The 8,636-nt window shown below is 38.4% G+C and overlaps 1 pseudogene; it reads right to left on the bottom strand.

Annotated features, from left to right (window-relative positions):
* Positions 1-5,658: 5,658 nt before the first annotated feature.
* On the bottom strand, positions 5,659-6,522 carry LOC125340060 (annotated as a pseudogene).
* Positions 6,523-8,636: the final 2,114 nt, after the last annotated feature.

Below are 8,636 nucleotides of genomic sequence, written 5' to 3'. Positions count from 1 at the left end.
AAAATATTTTTAAGTCATTAGCCCATTTATTAATAAGGCAGTCATTCTTTGAGGGTTTGTTTGGGAGGAACTTAATTTTTTTTGAGTTCTAAGTATATTTTGGATATGAGGCCCTTGTCTGTTGAATGGCCAGTGAAGATCTTCTCCCAGTCTGAGGGCTTTCTGTTTATCTTGCAAGTGGTATACTTTGCCATGCCGAAGCTCTGCAATTTGATGTGATCCCATTTGTCCAACTGTTCTTTGGTTTGTTGTGTTTCTGGGACTTTATTAAGAAAGTTTCAACCTGTAACAAGGAGCCCTAGTGTTTCTCCCATTCCTTCCTGCAATATTTTCAGGGTATCTGCTTTTGCCTTAAGGTCTTTTATCCATTTAGAATTATTTCCAGTGCAGGGTGGTATATAAGGTCTAGCTTTAGTTTGTTACAGGTGTTTACCAATTTTGCCAGCACCGTTTGTTGAAGAGGCTGTCTTTCTTCCATCCTATTTTTTAGCTCTTTTATCAAAGATTAAGATTAATGCGGGTTCATTTCTGGGTCTTCAGTTCTATTCCATTGGTCCTCATGCCTGCTCTTGTGCCAATACCAAGCTGATTTTATTGCCATAGCTTTGTAATAGAGTTAGATGTTTGGTATTGATATGAAGAGGAAATGGAAAAAGGCAAGAGGTACATGAAGAAGTACTCAACATTACTGGCCATAAAAGAAATGCAGAACAACACAACATTGAGATTCCCCTCTCCCCAGTAAGAATGGCCATTAGCAAGAAAACTAATAACAACAAATACTGGCAGGGATGGGCCAAAAGGGAACACTACTACACTGTTGGTGGGAAGGTAAAAGTTCAACCACTCTGGGAAGCAATGTGGAGGTTTCTCAAAAAGCTAAGCACTTTCAACGTCCTATGTGTATGTGTAGTTTCTATTATTGATAATGTTTTGTATCACCTTCCTATGTTTGTACCTACACTATCTCTGTAATCTTATCTGAGTATATTGGAAACCGTGTTTACTGGTATTGGAAGTAGGAAATTCAAAGGGAATACCAAATTCGAGAGACACAGGGTAAAAAAAGAGAAATAACTAACTACAAAAGCAATACTTGCAAAACTGTTTGGTGTAAGTGAACTGAACACCCGGGGGTGGGGAGGGAAAGGGAGGGAGGGAGGGGGGCATGAGGGACAAGGCAACAAACAGTACAAGAAATGTATCCAATGCCCAACGTATGATACTGTAACCTTTCTGTATGTCAGTTTGATAATAAAAATTTGAGAAAAAAAAAAAAAAGCTAAGCACAGAGCTGACCCAGCAACCCTGCTTTTGGGCATTTACCAAAAGGATTACCAGGAAGTCCACACTAAAGCTATTAGCACAACAATGTTCATTGCAGCACAATTTGCCATCCCTAAAATATTGAACCAACCCATATGTTCCTCAGTAGATGAATGGATTTAGAAAATGTGGTACATATACACAATGGAATTTTACACTTCCATCAGAAAGAATGACATAGCCTCATTTGTAAGAAAATGGAAAGACTTGGAAAAATCATATTAAGTGAGGTGAGCCAGACAAAGAAACATGGACTATATGGTTTCCCTCATTGGTAAAAAGTAGTACATGTCTAGGATAGTCCTAGATTACAATAGCTCAATAGCTAGCATATATGAGCACATAAGATGATGCTAAGCGAATTGCACTCCAAATTGTGTAAATAAGTGGTTTATCATTGTTGTTAGGTTCAATGTACCATGTGCAATTATACCTTTTGTTTTGTCTTTCTTCCCTATGGTTTTACCTCTGATGTCACTGTAACCAATTTTGGTGACCTGAGTATTCTATATATGTTTGTTGGAACTAGAAAAGGAAAAGGTAACATCAAAATGGAGAGACAAAGGGTAAAAGGTGAACCAATGCAACAGCAATACTTAGAAGACAATATGCTGTAAACCAACAGTACAACTCGGGGCATGGAGGGAGTTGGGGAAGAGGGAAAGGGGAAAAAATGAGATAGGAAGTAACAAGTTTGATTAAAAAAAAATACTACCTTACATATGAAACTGTAACCCCTATGTACATTAGTTGGTCAATTAATTAATTTTTTTTTGTTGTTGTTTTGTTTTTTGCCAGTCCTGGGGCTTGAACTCAGGGCCTGAGCACCGTCCCTGGCTTCTTTCTGCTCAAGGCTATCACTCTACCACTTGAGCCACAGCACCACTTCCAGCATTTTTCTATATATGTGGTGCTGAGGAATTGGACCCAGGGCTTCATGTATACGAGGTGAGCACTTTACCACTAGGCCATATTCCCAGCACCGATTAATTAATTTTAAAAAGAAAATATTTTAAAATTTTTCAAAATGCAAGCATCTCTAATTTTGACTGCTTTGTTTAGTAGCTTGATCTCGTAATTTGAAATTTCTTTATGGACAGCTATAGTTATCCAGACTGTTAAAAGAAAAACAAAAGATAACCTTATTAGCTTTATCACTGTTTTTTCATCTTTTTTAGTATGGGCAGTGCCAGAAGGAAAGCAAAAGTGATTCCCTGGGTAAAAGTTAGTGAGCTACATTCTTGCTGAGAGAAAAGTTAAGGTTAAAATTAGTACTGAGTGCATTGACTGTGATAAGCCTTAGGCTAAGTTAATGCTTGCAGAAAGTTTGTTATTGTACAAACTATTTGAGAAGGGTAGGCATGTAGTCATGGAAAAAACAGATATCTTCTTTGAGAAGTCAGCTTCTGGGAGACAGGAAATCTAGTCTAATAATTACATCAGCAGATCATCAAACAAATACATGAGCATCCATTAAGATTTGTCTTGGACTCTGTTGTGCAATAGTCTATTGGATCTATTACTCTTTCCTGAGAAAATCAGGAAATGGTTAGGTTTCAGGAACCATCCAGAGAGCGAGATAAGGGAGACATATATGTGTGTATGTATATATACATATACATACACACATTGGTACTTAGGTCATAAGCCTAGCATCTAATTAGAGTCTTAATGAATTGTTAAAAAATTTGAGATCAAGTTACATCACAAATGAAAAATGTTCTCAGTAAAATTTTTTTTCTGATACCTGGTTTGCACACCTGGTAGATTTTCTATTGTTTCCCTCCTCTCAACACCTCCATTTATATCTCTTGCACTTAAGTGGCAAAGGTGATGCTTCATAAATAAAGAATATAACACTTTCCTGTACAGCTCTTCATGTTCTCATTCCATTCCCATACCTAGCAGCTAAGTGCAGATTATCCAGTGGAGGAATCAACAAATGAGATGGACTTGGGGTCCCATCAAACCTACTTAAGAATGGAGACAGAGTAAACAATAAAACTTTTAGTGGCTTAAAGCAATATAGTTTTGGGTTTATTTGTTGCTCTGAATATAGTAACCTGTGACCCAACCAATACCCCGGAATATGCATGCCTATCACCAACAGCAGTATTTTTCCATGTTCACAAATTCTCTATTCCCTTACAATTTGAAAATTAATTTTGCATATCTTTTCAAATCCTCTTGACTACATTTTTCTTTCTATCTCCTTGTCAGCTTCTCCTTCTTCATTTTTGGATGTGGAACTCTTTTTCTGAATAATCCTAAGGTGCCAGCTGATTCAAACCATTACTAAAGGTGATAGAAACACTCCACAGTGTTTGACCACTAGGTAACTTTAGGTAGGGAGACAACTTCTCCTGAGTTCTCTTCTAGGTCTGATTCATTCTTATCACACTTCCAGAAATGTTTTATATCTTGAATAATTGCTAAACACCAGGCACTATCATGTAGTAGCTCATTGTGGCATGGTGGTTATTGTTTCAACACTATAGCAGAAATTTCTCTGAATTTTTTCCTATGCATGCCTCCTCCTTGCTTCAGTTAACTTGTGTCTTCCAGGTAAACTATGCACATGGCAAAACTTACCTCAGATTCTGCTTTAAAAAATAAAGAAAGGAATCTGTCTATATTAAGAAGTAAACACTGGCTAGAACACTGATCATGGACTTCCCTGAATTGAGAGAATTAAGAGAAATAAATTATTAGTGATTACCACATAGTGTTAAGATATTATTAATCACTAGTGTTTAAGTATTAGCTTAATGCTTTGTTAACTATTGAGAGAAATCATTGTTTCATTATTTCCCAAGCATCTAGTATCTTTTTTGTACTAGAACGATTTTAATATAATTATACATTTCTGCCAAATCCAAGGAAAAGAAGGTTTATGCATATATCTTTTCCAGTTATCTGCAAACATAAACGACAGTAATCTCAGTTTAAAAATTCATCAGGATCAGAGCAATTGACCAAGGTCTCTTTACTGCTATACTTACCAACAGTAAATTACAGGTGAATTAGTGTCCTTCTGTTGCTCTTCTCTCTCTATCCTTGTCCAGAGACATTTTGTCACAAAGTTTCAGTGTAGCTCACCTCCAGTCAAAGGTAATCTTTTTAAATGGGTACTCAGTTGCTCTGAATTTTGCTTATAATTATAACCTATTTAATCACAGAAGAACTCTTGCAGAGGTGGAGTTCAAGGTTGCATACAATAACAGGAGATCACAGTTTTGAAGTCTAGCACAGATTAAAAACCACAGATGTACCATTTAAATAAGACACACACTGATTGTATCTTAAACTACATATTGACTTCTTACGAACATTATTATTATTATTATTATTATTATTATTATTATTATTATTATTATTTTGCCAGTCCTGGGCCTTGGACTCAGGGCGTGAGCACTGTCCCTGGCTTCTTTTTGCTCAAGGCTAGCACTCTGCCACTTGAGCCACAGCGCCACTTCTGGCCATTTTCTGTATATGTGGTGCTGGGGAATCGAACCCAGGGCCTCATGTATACGAGGCAAGCACTCTTTGCCACTAGGCCATATCCCCAGCCCTAATGTTGAAAGGTTTTTTGTTGTTGTTTTTTGCCAGTCTTGGGCCTTGGACTCATGGCCTGAGCACTGTCCCTGGCTTCCTTTTGCTCAAGTTTAGCACTCTGCCACTTGAGCCACAGTGCCACTTCTGGCCGTTTTCTGTATAAGTGGTGCTGGGGAATTGAACCCAGGGCCTCATGTATAGGAGGCAAGCTCTCTTGCCACTAGGCCATATCCCCAGCCCCAGAACATTATTTTTTTTTTAATAAAGTCGTGCATCTAGGACAGTCGCACAATTCACACAGCTCTGAAAAGTTTTTCAGTGCCAACTATCAGTTGGTCATGAAACGTGAATGAGCTTGAGATGCTGTTCATTTCTAAAATTCAACCAAGGATTGGCTAAAACATTAGATCTCCTTTGCTTCCAAAGGCTCTGGCCTTCCCGCCCTTCCCTCACAACTTAGTTTTGTTTCATTTTTTTTTTTTAATGTAGTGTGGGTTGCACATGGCTAGAAGGTTTGATTGATCACTTTGGAAATCAGGAAAACCAATGTTCTAAAACTATGACAGGATCTTAAGTAGATTGGTTTGTCCATTTCAGTTGCTGGTTGGTAGACTGCTCTAAGACCCTTCATTTTTCCTTCTATGCCTCTTGGAACTTTGATCAGGAGTCTGAGCATCATCCCATCTAACTCTTTTAACCAATGCCTGGCTAAACTAGAAATATCCAGCCCAGAATATTTAAGAATCACCCACAAAAAAAAAGAGGTTCTACAGGTCTTCATAAAACCTGGAATTTCCACGAGGATGTCTGATCTTTATAATCCAAGCAGTCAACATTGAAGTTAAGCTTCCAAGAGGCAGTTTGGTCTTTATAATCCAAGCAGTCAGTGGTGGAGTTAATATCCAAGCTTGAAGCTCCATATCCATGGGTGGGAAGAGAAGCTGGGGACTGATTGAGATGGCTATAACTGCATTGGTACCCAAAGGACTGAGTGTGGCCCCCTGGTCCAGGAAGCTGGTGATGAATAGGGGTCAAATAAGATCCACAGTCCATGTCCCCAAAGTAGGAAGTTGAGCCAGCATATCCTTGACTATAGAGTACAGGTCATGGGATAGGACCTCTGCATGCAGGAAGTGGAGGTGGATCAGGGGTCTGATAGTGGGGAGATGGAAGCTGAGCTCCAGATAGACACAGGAACACTGCTGCTGGCAATGGTTGGGACTGAGGTGCTAGAGGGGGGAGTGAACTGGACACTTGTTCCACACTCTGAACTCACTTTCCATGCTGGAGATGTCTTCTTTTTGGCAGGCCTCACTTTATTTTGACCTCCATTCTGTTGTTGCTGCTGTTGTTGACGACACTTAGCTCTTCGATTCTTAAACCATACCTGCACTCTGGACTAGGGCAAGTTGATTTTCAGAGCCACTTCCTCCCTCATGAAGATGTCTAGGTACCGGATCTTAGCAAACAGGGCTTCCAGCGCATCGAGCTGAGCCCGGGTGAACATGGTCCTCTCTAGCCGCTGTTTCCAGGGTGTGGCCGGGTAGCTCAATGAGGGGTCCATACCCGAAGCAAGTCCATACCCGAAGTCACACTGGGCCCATTGACTGCGTAAGGCTGTTGCATAACATAAAACATCATGCTAAGGTTGTTTGGAGGCACAAAGTCAGCCCAAATGGGAGGGTGGGGGTCGGGTAACCCAGCCGGAAGGTCTCGATTCACCTGTGATGGACAGGTTCAGGGTCCTTGGTGGGTGAGTGGGTTTGGCATCGAGGAACTTACAGCCGTATTGGAGGTTAGAAGGTAAAAAAAAAAAAAAAAAAAAAAAAAAAAAAAAAAAATTCTCATCCAAAATTCCAAATATCCAGCTATCAGAGGAAACATGGTGAGTGAGGATTGCGCTAAAGGTTTTTATTTTTCATAACAGTGGAAGGCTGAGTTGGAGCTGAGGTTGCTTCCACTCTCCTATCCACTCTCCTAGTATCTTACGTGTTTTTCTTCTCTTTTTTCCATTTGAACTGTCAAATTATTGCTCAAATTCCTATGTAGCATAAAAGATTAGCAATAATAATCATACCACGGTATTAAAGTTTTCAATGTAGGAATACTAAACTTTTGACATTAGAAGGTTTCTAAAAGCAGTTTGTAAGAATTACTAATTATACACAAGATAAGTGAGGAAAAAAAAGTCCCTATCTAGGCTTTTCCTTTATAAATCTCAGGGTTACTGGAAGAAAAGAAAAAGAAAAACAAACAAACAAAAAAACAGGCGATGGGAACATAGCTTAACGGGAGAGTGATTGCGTAGCATGCATGAAGCCCTGCATTCAATTCCTCAGCACCACAGAAAAAGACAGAAGTGGCACTGTGGCTCAAGTGGTAAAGTGTTAGCCTTGAAGCCAGAGACAGTGCTCAGTTCCTGAGTTAAAGCCACAAGACTGGCAAAAAAAAAAAAAAAGTTGGAAAGATATTACATTTCACAAGATGTTAAGTGTTTAAACCTCAAAGGGTTTTCTGAGGCAACTGCTTAAGATTGAATGAATCTGGGCATCTGTGGCTCCCACCTTTAATACCAGCTACTCAGGAGGCTGAGTCCTGAGGATCACAATTGAAAGCCAGCCTTGACAGGAAAATCCATGAAAATTTTATCTCCAATTAGCTACCCTTCCAGCAAAAGCCAGAAGTGGAACTGTGCTTCAAGGGTAGGACACAAACCTTGAGCAAGAAAACTCAGAAATAGCAACCAACCCCTGTGTTCAAGCCCCAGGATCACAACAAAAATAAAAAATAAATAAGTAATAAGTAGATCAGCATATAATTATATTTGTTCCCAAAATGTCACCTGAGATTTCTGTTTAATTATGTAAACTGTATTGTTTTAGAAACAGGAGAAAGACTCCTTTGTTATTCTATCCTCCTGGAATTCATAGTAGCTGATGAATTTAATATTGAAACATCTCTGTATGTATCCAATTACTCCTTTTCTTAGCATGTAGCTGAACATAGGAAGCTTTAAAAAGTGCTATACTTAGGTGTCAGTGATGTCATTTCATCCTGTTTGTAAATTCCCTGAAGATCAAAATATAACAATATTCAAATATAATGTATTTTTTAAATATTCACTTTTTCCCTGCTATGTGTGGTGCTGGGTGATTGATCCCAGAGCTTTGCACATGGTAGGCAAATACTTTACCATTGAGCAGTATCCTCTCTCTACTCTATTCAAAATGTAAACAAGACATTTGAAAACAAAAATTGTCCATGAGTATTTTTCCAAGAAACATTGGTTGTCTCACAGTTCAGATGGCAATTAGTTTATATTATGGAAAATAGGAGGAAGATGTATTTGTCAGTTAACTTTTTATCAGGTGATATTCTCCTAATGTTTCTTGTTTAATCCTTACTGTTGTTCCATAATATTGGTGAGCTATCTCTTTTGATTACATGGGTGAAAGGCTCAGAAGCCTATATAAAACCATGTGGTCCTTAGGATGTATTTCACATTCCTACTTCATATCTAAATAAAAAATGATTTACTAGCCTTATTAGATAACTGTGGAAAATGCCAACTACCTACTTTCTTTTGTGATGGTACTCTTTAACAGAGTAATAGAACAAATACTAAAAATGTATTTTTAAGTTGTATCTTTTTGACCTGAATTAATACATTTAAGTTTTGAAAGAGACTTTTAAGTAAGGCATGTCCTTTTTCAGTTAAAAGAAACCTGGCATACTTAATAAAGTAACAGATGTTA

The sequence above is a fragment of the Perognathus longimembris genome, chromosome 22 (genome assembly GCF_023159225.1).
Source record: "Perognathus longimembris pacificus isolate PPM17 chromosome 22, ASM2315922v1, whole genome shotgun sequence".
Taxonomy (NCBI): Eukaryota; Metazoa; Chordata; class Mammalia; order Rodentia; family Heteromyidae; genus Perognathus; species Perognathus longimembris.
Note: the sequence above shows the minus strand (reverse complement) of the source record. Positions and strands in the feature narration are given on the sequence as shown.